The sequence below is a fragment of the Coffea eugenioides genome, chromosome 11 (genome assembly GCF_003713205.1).
Source record: "Coffea eugenioides isolate CCC68of chromosome 11, Ceug_1.0, whole genome shotgun sequence".
Classification (NCBI taxonomy): Eukaryota; Viridiplantae; Streptophyta; class Magnoliopsida; order Gentianales; family Rubiaceae; genus Coffea; species Coffea eugenioides.
Genome location: NC_040045.1, coordinates 12,685,884 through 12,698,950, shown reverse-complemented (window position 1 = coordinate 12,698,950; position 13,067 = coordinate 12,685,884).

The following is a 13,067-nucleotide window of genomic DNA, read 5'->3' as shown; positions in this document are numbered from 1 at the left end:
GCTTGCTCTTAAAACGATGAAACTTTAAAGTGATTAACCTTTGAAATTTGAAACTAATATATTTCTATGAGTCGTTACTTTCATTTTTCAAGGGTACAAGTTTCGGCCGAATTCTAACTTATATACCTCTATGAAAGAAAACTTGAATATCCTAGACGATTCAAGGGATATTCGTTCCCGAATTCGTACTCAAGTCGCGAGTACCTCTACCTAACCCTTGAGTGTAAATTTGGGCAGCACGCCCTTTGTGTTTACCTATTTTCCAGCCATTTATGGCTTCATTATTTTTTCTCAATTCAGCCCCAAAACACATACAAATAATCTCATCACAATAGCCATTCAATAGGCTCAAAATCATCCAAGTACAACACAAGTATAATAATCCAATCGGAAATCAAATTTTGAAGGCAAAAGACTAAATGGCAGATTCGACATCTTATAACATTTTGGTCACAACTAGAGTTACTTTTATCAGATTGGTGGGAACTTTATACCATTTCGAAGCTAAGACAAAGGTCTACAACTTTCATGAAGACAACTCAATCCAGTTCACAATTGATCTAGGTCGAAAGTACAGATTACAGAACCAGAATGTCCTTGTCAATACGGTTGTCAATACTAAATTCAAATAACAATAACTCAGGCTACACAATGTCGTTTGAGGCGTTTTTAGATGTGTTGGAAAGCTGAAACATAGGGTTAAAAGTTTCATGTTTTGGCCAAAGGCTTATTTGATACGGATCAAGGTGAAAAAAGAAGCCAAAAGTGTGAGATCACAAAACTGTCCGCAAAATGAAGCTTTTGGCAGTCAGGGGTATTCCGGTCATTTTATATGCTACAGTGCTCAGATTGAGCTGAAATTTTACAGGAAGCTATATAACATCATTTTCTACAACTTTCATGTTTTAATGTAAGCCTAATTCGGCTTCTAATATGCACGAATAAAGCTGGTCAGAGCAGGGCAGTTTCACTCCTTAAATCTAGAATTTAGTGCATTCAAGGTCTAACCTTCACATTTCTAGCTTAAACCACTACTTCAACTTCCTATACAGGATTATAGACATCATATTCTATCTAAACAAGAAAAAATACCATTGAACAATTCAGAAATCCACCATAATCATCACAACTACTTAAATAGCTATCATTAGCCAAGAATTTAAGTTGCTATACAAACTTAACCAAGATTAAGGGAAAGATAATGGAAAAACAGCCTTCATACCTTGCTAATGATGCTTTCAAGAGAAACCTCAACCTTTCCTTCCAAAGTTTCACTACACAAAGCTTCTTAAAAACTAAAGGGAGAGTTTAATCGGTTTAGATTTTGGATTTTCACTCAAATTAAGCTAAAAATCAAGATGAAAATTAAATGGTTTCTTCCTTCTTTTCTCTCTCAAACTCACAGCTGGAATGTGCAGAAATGGAGGCTGAAATGAAGCTTCAAGAAGGTTAAGATGATAGGAATTCATTTGGGTCAAAATTGGACAAGTGTCACTTTTTGATTGGAAGTCAATTTTTTTCTTTTCTCTCTTGTTTTTAGTCCAAAATTTCGGCTGCATTAAGAAGATATTTAGGTCTGATTTTGTTTAATTAATAATAAGTAGATTAAGGTAATAAAGTAGTGTTCAAGTGGTGTACTCACTTGGTAACAAACGGTACACTTCGGTTCACACCGTTTTTCCTTAATTCACGTATACTAGGGTTTTAACTTATAATTCACTAACTTATTATTATCACTTCTAATCACACACTTAATATCATCTAAAACTCACTCTTTAATCACTAAATTTATACACAGTCTATACCGATTGATTACATTACTAAAATACGTAAAAACTTGAATTTACGCTAACTACGAACCTAAATGAAAAACCCTTGATTCTAGGGTGAATTGCAATTCTTAAGGGGGTAAATGAGTAGTAATGCTATTGTAAGGTAATAAATTCCAAATAAAAGGGAATTTTAAGAAAAAAATAAGAAAATTTTCCAGTCATCACACATTAGTTTGGAAGAAATGAACGCCCTTTATATTCTAAAGTTTGGACATGAGATTTGAACTTTTAGAAGATGAAAACCATCTACCCTTGATCCTCGATTTTCATGCCAAAAGTAAAAATGGTACTTTCTTTTGGAATTGAGATTTCCTTATCACGACTTGAATAAAAAATGACCTTCAACCACTCTTTGAGCATTATTCCAATGTTTTAGCGAGAAAAGTTTCTTTAACTTGACTTGAACTTGCGACCTTGAGAATGGGTAGCGAGAAAATGCATTTTTTTAACCTTAGTCGAGCACCTAAGTAATTATGATTGTACATGTCTCAGGTGGTCACGAAGACGCCGAAGAGCTTGTTTGACTTCTCGCTTCACTCTTGTTTTGCCCTTGACTTGTGATGAGTGTCAAGTACATGTTAAATGCTAATGTGATTTAAATGTTATTTGGACAAGTGCTATGCATGATACGTGAACTTGCCGAGACGAGGGTGTACTTTATCGCCATCGTCCTCTCTCTCTCCGATTACATGATACTTGTTAAAATAAATATATATGACTTGTACTTATACATGAACATGTTTAACTCGTGAATACTGAGCGGAAGCATGTACCACATCTTATTCGGGTGGGAGGTGTCTCTCATACCGATTCAGTGCTATGATTGATTCTCTAAGCGGAAGCATGTACCATACCCTGTTCGGGTGGGAGGTGCCTCTCATACCGACTCAGAGCCATAAACAATTCTAAGTCGATTGGAGTGATGTCTCATCAACCACTTATACTTCTAGGGAGGCACCCCAACCCATCGGCTAGCCTTGTAACTCAAGCCGGCAAGGGCTTGGTCGAGAAGCTTGGTGAATCTTGGGAAAATAATTGTTTGATCTTTTGAGATCTCGCTTGGCATACTCGAATAGTATCGCCACCCTTTTACATGTTTGGTTCCGGATCCGAGTAGGTGTTATGTTGGATGGAGGAAGTAAGTGAAGCACTACGGTCGTGTTACTACTTGGGTTGACGGAGGGTCAACCCCCGAAGGCTCAATTGATCGAGACGTGGGAATAGCTCTTGAGAGCTCCTGTATCCTTCCTTGTGTGTGTTAATTCCTACTTGTGCACTTACATGAAATGTCATGTTTTAAGTTTCTTTTAAGCATGCTATTCGATTAATTGGTTCTACATGCTTGCTTGCTTGTTTTCTTGGCCTCACTGAGCGTTGGCTCATCCCTTTAAGTTTGTTTTCCTTAGCAGGAACTTGAAGTGCAAAGATTTTGGAGAAGCTGGCTTTGATTATCTTTTGGCCCAATTGTGGATGTAAAAGATCCAGTCAACTTTTGGTGGTTGTTTTTTGGGAAATTTGATGTAATTTTGGAAATATTATGATGTTGAATTGGTTGACTATCGAAGGAAGTGACTTTTCTTTATATTAGTCTTCTTATTGGGCGTTTAGTTCTAAGTTATAATCTTGACTTGTATCGAGTCCTGGCGAGAGTTAGGCAGGCGGCCCGCCGAAACCCTGGGGTTCGCCCTAGGGTGAGGTAGGGGCGTCATACCTTATAATGTAAACTTTCATTGTATAGTTTTAACTTGAATAAAATGTAACTTTGTGAAAGTTTCATGTTAAATTTATAATTGAGATTAATTAGTATATTTCCTTCTAAGTTAAGTTCCTTGGGTATGAAATACCAGATATTTAATACATGAGAACTTAAAAGAACTAAATTGAAAAGAAGGATAATAAGTATCTACTTTTAAAGAGTGTTGTGTGTGAGAACCCGTAAAATTTCTTATTTTCTAGGCTTTGTTTTATTTATTTGCACATTTCTTATGCCTTTTCTTTATTAGGAAAATTTTCTAGCTAATTTTTATGAACAAATAGAGTTTTTCAATTATTTTCTAGTATAATTTAGTTCATGAGATTTTTGGAGCGTATACCGGGCGTGGGACCCGCTAGTGCAGTAAGCTCGGTAAAATTGGGCCAATTAGGTTAAGTTTTGTGTACTGGGATTAATTTGCTAGATGTTAAGAGATAATTAGAGGTTGCTTATATGGTTAATGATTGAGAGACAAAAGGATAAGTGTTCAACTTACAAGGTGCCACGTGTCACTTTTTCATTCGAGATTGGACTTTGACCACTATTTCTTACCTTTACTAATACTTAATTTTGACCCAAAAATCACCCAATTTGGCAAGCCTTTGGCTGACTCTCTCTCTCTCAAGAAGACAAGAAAAGAAAACTCTCAACCTTTTGCTTCTAATCTTGCCTAAATCTTGCAATCCAACCGATTAATCTTGAGATTATTCCATAAAAACCTCTAGCTAGGTAGGATTGAGGAAGTTGGTGGAGTTGTTTTGGAAGCAAGAGACCTAAGCTACTACCTTTTGTGAGTTATCAAGGTATGGTGTGTAAATATCCATTGTTTGTTTCAATAATGGTGAATTCATGACTTATGATGGCTAAAGAGATGTTTTAGTGGAAGATTTTATGATTTTTGGTGGAGATTGATGAATTTTTATTTTATGCTTGATTTTTCTGATTTCATATGTTTGGTGTTGGGTAGTCATGGATTGTTGGTTAGTTATAGTGTAAAATGAAGTTGAGATATGTTGGATGTGATAGATTGTACAAAAATTCTGGTTTGGGGCAAAGATTCCAGATTAGGGTTTCACTAACCCCTGTTCTGCCCGTTTCTGTTCAACCAGGTTAGAGGCTGAATTGGCCTTGACACAAAACATGAAAGTTGTATAGAATGATGTTTTCTAGTTTTCTGTAAATTTTCAGCCCAATCCGAGCTCGGTATCCTGAGATAGGACGGAAATACCCAGACTGGTCTAGATAGGAGTTCAGCGAACAGGGTTGTCATTTCACCCAATCTGACCGTGACTTTTCACCATGATCCTTACCGAATTAGATTTTGGCTGAAACATGAAAGTTGTATCCAATAGTGTAAAATAGTTTCCTACAAAATTTCAGCTTGATCCGACCACTGTAGCATGTGAAACGACCGAAATACCCTTGACTGTCCATGAAACCTGTTTCGCGCCCAGAATTCTGTTTTCGTGTAGTTTTCCATTTTTGATCATGAAAATGCATGATTTGGCCTTGGATGTCTTTATAATAAATGTAGGGTTGTTTTTAGCTTCAAAACAGCATAAGATACACTTCAATCGGACTTCGGTAGCCTGAGTTGTTGCTGTTTAATTATTGTGCGGTTAGCCAACCTGTTTGTGAGATTCTGGTTTCGTATATTTCGATTTTGACCTAGTTTCACTACAAACTGGACTGAGTGGCCTTCTTCAACATTGTATCCCTTTCTGTTAGCTTCGAAACGGTGTATCTTTCACCTCCATCCGATAATCGTAGTGCCGGTTGTGGCCAATACGCTAAATGACGTCAAAACTGTTTTTAGGTTTTAAGGTTTAACCTTCATTTTCGGACTTTCCCTAGTTTATTTTAGTACTTATACGTGCTAGTGAAGGCTTGTTTTGGTAGTAGGTGGATTTGGTTTGTGACTTGTAATCGCGTCTTATTATGCTTACTTGAATATATATTGATTTTGAACCACATAAACGATTCCGAAAAATAATATTTCTGAGCCTATCTAGTTGGATTCCGACTTGACTTTGATTCAAGTGTTTTCCATTGGAACTGTTACAACCCTTTGAGTTTGGTTTATGACACCCTAGTTGTTTTCCGTCCACAGATCTAAATGGCTTTATTTTCACTTTAAAGTCACCTTTATCCGTTTTACTCATAATTAGTCGAGTTCCTTGATTCCACTTACTTGTTTTGCTAGATGAATTGTAATATTCTTTCTCGTCGAATCATAGGTTTTCTCGGTGACCGAGGGTAAGATCCGATAGGACATTTTGGACGTTATTTTGCATAATTCGGTGAGTGTTCCTTGTTTGCTATATTTTCTTGACTTCATGACTCGTATTATTGTTTGATAACGTGTTAAGTGCTTTCAATGATTTCCAAAACGAGTTTTCTGGGCGGGTGTGTACTTTATCGCACCCGACCTAAATAAATGTGAAATTTTCAAAGATTGAATGATTGGAACGTTACTTGTGCATGAATGTAAGCCTTTTGGCTGAACTGGGCCCTGCCCCTTGTTACCGATCGACTCGAGCCAGAAGCGGACTCGGTCGGGCGATTTGGTGACCTGGGTGAACGTTTGGTATACTCGAGTATTACCTTATAGGTTGGTGGAGGTTGGTGGAGCATGGCCAATGTTCAGGAAGGGTTGAATGAAATGAACGAACGAACGAGGGTTTTATTGATAAATGAAAAATGCATTTGCAAACGAATGAAGGAATAAGGGGAATGACAGGAGAACGAACGAATGAACGAACGAATGAACGAATGTATCCTTTTCATGTGTGACTTATTGTAAATGTTGTAAATGTTTCTGTACTTATTGTTTGATTTATGGCTTGATCCCATGTTCGGAACCTCATTGAGCTTTTAGCTCATCCCTTTAGTTTTGTTTTCCTTAATAGGGGAAGGCGAGCAGGGGTGAGAGCTCTGTATCGACTGGCTAGGTCTAGTTTTGGTTTTGGTTTTGGTTCTCGCCCTAGTGCTTGGCACGGGCTGGTTGTATGGTGACTTGAGAACTTTTGTATTCTCGACGGTTGTACTTCGTTCTTAGATAGCAATGTATATAAGTTTTGTTTTAAGTTTTGGATCCTCGTTTTGCTCTTTCTTGTGGTTCTATTTCTGATTTGTGTGAGTGAACGACTGAGTCCCGGCGAGAGCTGGGCAGGCGGCCCGCCGAACCCTTTGGTTCGCCTTAAGGTGAGGTGGGGCTGTCACATTGTGCCCTATTTTTCATAATAAAAAGGTATTTACAAAAAATGTGTTTTTCATTTTAAAAAATAAATGAAAAGGAGTCTAAAATGGGACTTTAAAAAAATGAGATAGTTTGGGACCAAAATTTAGTCTAAAAGGGTTTTAGGAAAAGGGAGTCACCACTTGGTATAGAGTATAGGTGTACCAAGTCACTATTTCGTTTCTTTTACCTAGGCTTTCATAAAGATGCGCAAGGATGGGATCTCAAATTTGGTAGGTATTGCCACTTCCGTTCCAAACATAAGAGAATAAGATGTTTCCCTCCACTTTGAAATGTCGCAATATTGCTTTTTTTTATTCATGGTTGACCTTCAAATTTGCAAGATTTTAACTTGTAGTTCTTCCTCCATCTTAGCCGTAAACACCTACAAAGATGGGTTTGCCAAAATACAACATACATTTGAATTTTTTTGACAAAAATTTCTTTCTTCATTTGAAAAAATGATGCAACAATTACTACTCATAATAATGTTGATTTATAAATTTTGAGCAACAGATTTGAAGACCATTTGACTCTTAGGCGTACTCCACAAATGTATTATAAAAGTTCGCCTCAATTTAGGCCATTTGATTACAAAAATTTTTGTTTGAATAACTTTCCATTTATTTGACAAAAACAAGAAAATTGTGCTCCCTAAAATTTAGAAAACAATCATAAGCTAGCATGCAATGTGCATTGGTGTATCATCAAGGACATGCACTACAATAGAATTGCATTCTTAAAATGACAAAGAAGCTAAAATGTCACGTTTAAATTCATGTAGAAGACTCCATGATGAACCTCTCAAAACAAGACCAAATTGGAATATATCTATTCCTTATTTAGGATCAGCATTTAGGTAAAATGATCACTCTTTCTGATTAGTCTTTATTTTACCTATTTTTAGTTACGTTTTAGGTTATGTTTTTTTGTGTGTTTTAAGTTAAAATGGAAGATTTGAATTCCTTTATAAGTTAATTTACATAAAGTAGTTTTTTCTTAACCAAAACATGCAAAAGTGTAGGTTAATATGTAAGTTTATGTTGTTTTTGTAGGTTTTGGTCTCATATGAATTGATTGAGGACAAAAGAAGTTTCACAACTTTGACACATCGTGATATTTTGGTTATATCTTGAGCCACAAGTATCAAATTGAGGTGATTATTAAACCATTTTGAAGTTAAGACATAGCTCTATAATTCTTGTGCAAACATCGAAATCCAGTTCATTAAGCTTCCTAGTCAAAAAGTCAAAACACAGTGGGGAAATTTTATCATCAAAAGTTGAAATAGAGCATTTATCAGTTAGGGGTATTTTGATCATTTCTCAGTCAATACAGATCCAAATAAGATGATTATTGATCCATTGGAAAGCCAACTCAAAGAACTACAACTTTTATGTTTTGTGCAGGAGCTAATTCAGCCTCCATCATCAAGAAAGTCACAATTGAATTTGGACAAAAAATAGAGCAAAGTTGAGATTGAAGCTGGAAGTGCAAAACTAAGTGCAACAAAGATCCATGAGGTGATCTGCGAGGTATAGGGTCGCAGATCCCTGATTCACAGCTGCAACTTACTCTAGAACTTGCATTTTGTTCACACAATCTTTTTGACCAATTCCTCTGCAAGAAAAATGTCTGGAAACAACTAGAATTGAGTTAGAGAAGTAGAAAGCAACTTTGTGTCCACATTATGAGAACATCTTCTCTTCCAAAACATCTATAAATATCCCTTAAATATCATTCATTTGAAAGGAATGTTAGTAAGAGATAGCACCTTATAGAGTATAGTAGAAGTAGAGATAGAAGTAGTTTAGCTCTAGTTTCATATTGAGAGTTTCTTTCTTTGTTTAAAGAGATTTAGGAGGGAGGTGCAAACACTCATGTATTAAACTTATTTGAGAGATCAACTTGTGAAGGAATTCAAGAATTCAAACTTCAAGATTGAATAAGAATTCTTTTTCCTAAATTTTGTCTCTTGTTCTTATTTGCCATGCTTTGTTACAAGTTTGTTTCATACTTAAATGTTCTTAATATGATGTCTAGCTAAGCTTTTTTGTGAGGACCCGTAAATTTTCTTTACCTCCTAATATGTTATTTTCTTTTCTTGCATGCATTTTCTTCATGAAACCCTATTATATTGTTTTTTTTGAGATTTTTATAAGTAAATATAGTTTTAAAATCATTTTTCATGGTATAAGTTAGTCTTGATAAGTTTGAAGTGCGTTGACAACGTGGGACCCGCTAGTGCGCTAAGTGCGATAAAATTTTGACGATTAATTGAAGTTTTGTATGAGGAGATATTATTTTACAAGGGGTTAAGAGATAATTAGAGGATAGTTATCTAGGTTAAGCTTGGTAGACAAAGGGAAAAGAATACACTTAAGAAGGGCCAAGTGTCACGATCCGATTGGAAGTTGACTTGCCTAACTTTTCTTTCACTTTACTAAAACTCCAATTTTGACCCAAATTATCTTCATTTTCATACCACCTTGGCCGAACTTCCTCTTGAGAGAAAAGAAAAGAAAGCTTCAACTATATCTTCCATTTCTTGCACAAATCTTGAAATCCAACCGATTAACTCTTGAATTTGTCCACAAAATTGACTTGCTAAGGGAGTTTGAAGGACTTGGTGGAGTTGTTTTGGAAGAAAGACCCTTAAGCTACTACCTTTCTTGAGGAGTTAAGGTATTTTGCTTGGAACTCACTTTTGTTTCTAATAATGGTCAATTGGTGACTTTTGGTAGCTAATTAGTTGATTATATGGAACATTTTATGGATTAGAGTGAAGTTAGCTAAATTTCTGATTTTTGTGAGAATTTTTCTGTTTTCCTATGATGGATATGGTTGGGCTTGAATTGATGGATCTAAATTGTGTTAAATGGATCTCTTGTGTGCTAATTACGATTGTTTGCGGAAAATTTTCAATTTTGTGCGGAAATTCCAGTTTTAGGGTTCCAATTTGCCCTGTTCTGTTTGACTAGGTTAGAGGCCGAATTATGTGACGCCCCCACTTCTCCCAAGGGCGAACCCAAGGGTATCAACGGAACGCCTGCCTAGCTCTCGCCAGGACTCACTACAAAACTCAAGCATAAATATAATCGATCGTTCTTAAAAGTTCAAATGGAGTATATTATATCCACCAATCCAACATACCAAAGTACAAGTCCAATACTTCATCTAAATTTTCATAATAATAATAACTTAAGTACAATCCTTATGTTTGCAATTCAAATCGTTCTTACAAAAGTATAATCCCCAAAATATCATGAGGTTTACATTCACTTCAACCACAAGTACATCATACCATAAAGTTCAAAAATCTTTCAAAATAACCATTACATTCCACAGAGAAAATCAATCACAACCCAGATAAAGGATAATCCACGGTACTCGAAAGCCTTGTGCTTGAGTAACTATCATTCTCGAGCCCTGCCTAAAACTAAAATATTTTTGGGGTGAGCTAAAGCTCAATGAGGTTTCAAAAGGGAAAATCAAGTATTTATAAATCAGTGCGTAATTGCTATTTTAAAATCACATGGACAAATAGGACTTTTGCTAGCAACTTTACTATGAGTACAGCTCATAAATCATTTAAAATTACTAATGTATATTTGGAATGAATGACCATGTAAATGTATTTTCATGAATTTTTATAGTCAAACAAATAGCGGCTCGTCCGACTAGAAGAACATTACAAGGATTGCTTCGTCTCAGAGCTTAATGTTCATGAGGAGTCTTACCCGACAAATGTCAACTAGGAGAGCAATAACAGTAGCAATAGTAAAGCAAACACAAAAGGATACAGTACTCGGTCCACTTCCCGTCCTTATAACTCCCATCGGTAGTTCCTTTGGTTGACTGGCCATCACCTTATCCCTCCAGCGGTAATACTCAAGTATACCAAAATACAGTGCCCAGGGTTATCAACCTATCCGACCGAGTCCGCTTCTGGCTCGAATAGGTGATAACGAAGGGGGGAAGTCCTTGTTCTGCCGATGTGATAAAGTACACATGGCCTACAGCATACACAAGTAACACATAAACAATGAAATATTGAACAGTTAAGTGATACAGCAACAGTTAGGTCGAGTGCGATAAAGTACACACTCGCCTAGGAATAATTATTTATCATTCAAGTGAACAAGATTCATCAAGTATTTGACCACTTAGGCATGTAAGAAGAACTTATCAAGTCACATCACGTATATATATATATATATATGCAATTATACAAACAGTGGTTATAAAAGTTCGAGAAGCAATTTTTTTTTTGTGCAAAACAGTTTGGAATCCCTCACCGTAATCCGGAGCAAAGCAAGAGCAACAGCAGGAAATTAAAAGAGCTTCTCGGTGTCCTCTAGATCACCTGAGATTAATCACAATCACGAATTACCTAGATGTTCGATCAAGGTGAATAAAAGAAAACCTCTTAGATACACACACTCAAGAGCCTCAAGCTCAAACAAATCGAAATAGGAAGTTTTCACTTAATCATTGGAATAATAACTAAAAGGAATTTAAAGTCCCATTTTCGAGTTAAATCGTGGCAAGGACTATCAATTCCAAAAGAAGAGTAAAATGCTTAAATTTGGCACGAAAATCGAGAAAGGAGAAAAATGTGTTCGTACTAGAAAATCTTCAATAAAAGCCCAAGTGTAAGAATATAAGTGAAAAATCATGTTTTCTAAACTTACGAAGCCAAAGTCTTCTTACAATCACCCTTTTTTTTATAATAAATATGGAAGTTAAAGTTCTAACTTTCAAATTGGAAATTTAGTGAAATTCCTCAAGGATTTCTCTAGTTAAAATGCTCAAGGCCAAATTTTCAAGTGTTTCGGTTTATCGAAACCAACATTCAAAATAAAGTTCCAAATTATAAGTGAGAACCTTTTCACCATAAAAATAAATTTGGAATATCCCAAGAGTCTCAAAAGCGTTACCTAAGCTCTTAAAAGAGCAAGTAGGTTCAAATCGGAAAAATTTCAGTTTTACGCGTGGAAATTTGAAAAATCAGTCCGGAAGTCCAGAAAGTCCAAAAATGGAAAACTTGATACTGTTGGAAACCTCTTTGAAATTACTAAAAGTTCTTAGAAGACACTTTTCCATGATTCCAAACCGAAGGTATTCAAAAATTGGCTCAAATTTACTGTTTTGGGCACTCAAGACAGGTTTAAGTTGATTTTTGGCCAACTTTGAAAATTCGGCAAAATTCACTTGATTTGAACTAACCTCTAAAATTTGGAACTCTATCAGAGTTGCAATCCAGGTTTAACACAAAATAAACGGAACAAGAATCAGAGTTTTGAGCACCAAGATATGATAGCTCAAAGTTGCCAAAAGTTTCTTGTTAAACAAGGGTTTTCAAAACTTAAATCATGAAATTTGGAAGTTCAGTTGAGCATTGAAACGGCTTCGGAATAGTACCAAATTTGGTATGATTATAGTACCATATAAGGTCTATTCATCTACCAAATTTCATGGAGAAATAAGTACAGGAAGTCACTTAACTAAATCACTCAATTTCCCAAGATTTCAAGGCAAAGCTGCCTTGTGCATGGAAATTTCCTTTTCTAAACTTTTGACCAAGGAAAATGCCTAAAACATGTCCCATTTATGATGATCAAATCTAGTAAGGGTTCAAGGCATATTTGATAGGTGATTTACACCAAAAATTTCGAGTACAAGTCCCCAAACCAAGATTTGTTAAGGATTAATCCAAAATGAAGAATTCCATCACTAAGTCAGTCCCAAACTTTGGCCGTAACTCATTCAATTCAACTCAGAATTGAGCGTGGTTAGTGGCGTTGGAAAATAATTTCATAAAGCTAAAATTTTTCAGAAGAAACTATTTTCAAAATCCATCCACAACTAGCTCACATTGGAGCATCAAATTGTAGTTCATGTTCTGCCCTCTGGTAAACCAATGAAACAGGACAGCAAATTTCAAACGAATGGTTTGGCTCACCCATGTGGAACCAGAATGTGAATTTTATACCAATGGAAAACTGGGAATGTCTAGTTTCCAGTTCCAGAAACGGCACTCGATTTCGACATCGGAGTAAAGAGATATAGCCGATACAAAATGACTGCCTGGGCAATCCGGGAAAATTTTCCAGTTTTACTAAACTTTGGAAATCAACACATTTGACCAACCAAATCATGTTATTTTTCAATGAAACTTTTTACACAATCCCAAAAACATATATACATCATAAATAAGCCATTAAAACCATGAAAAATCACC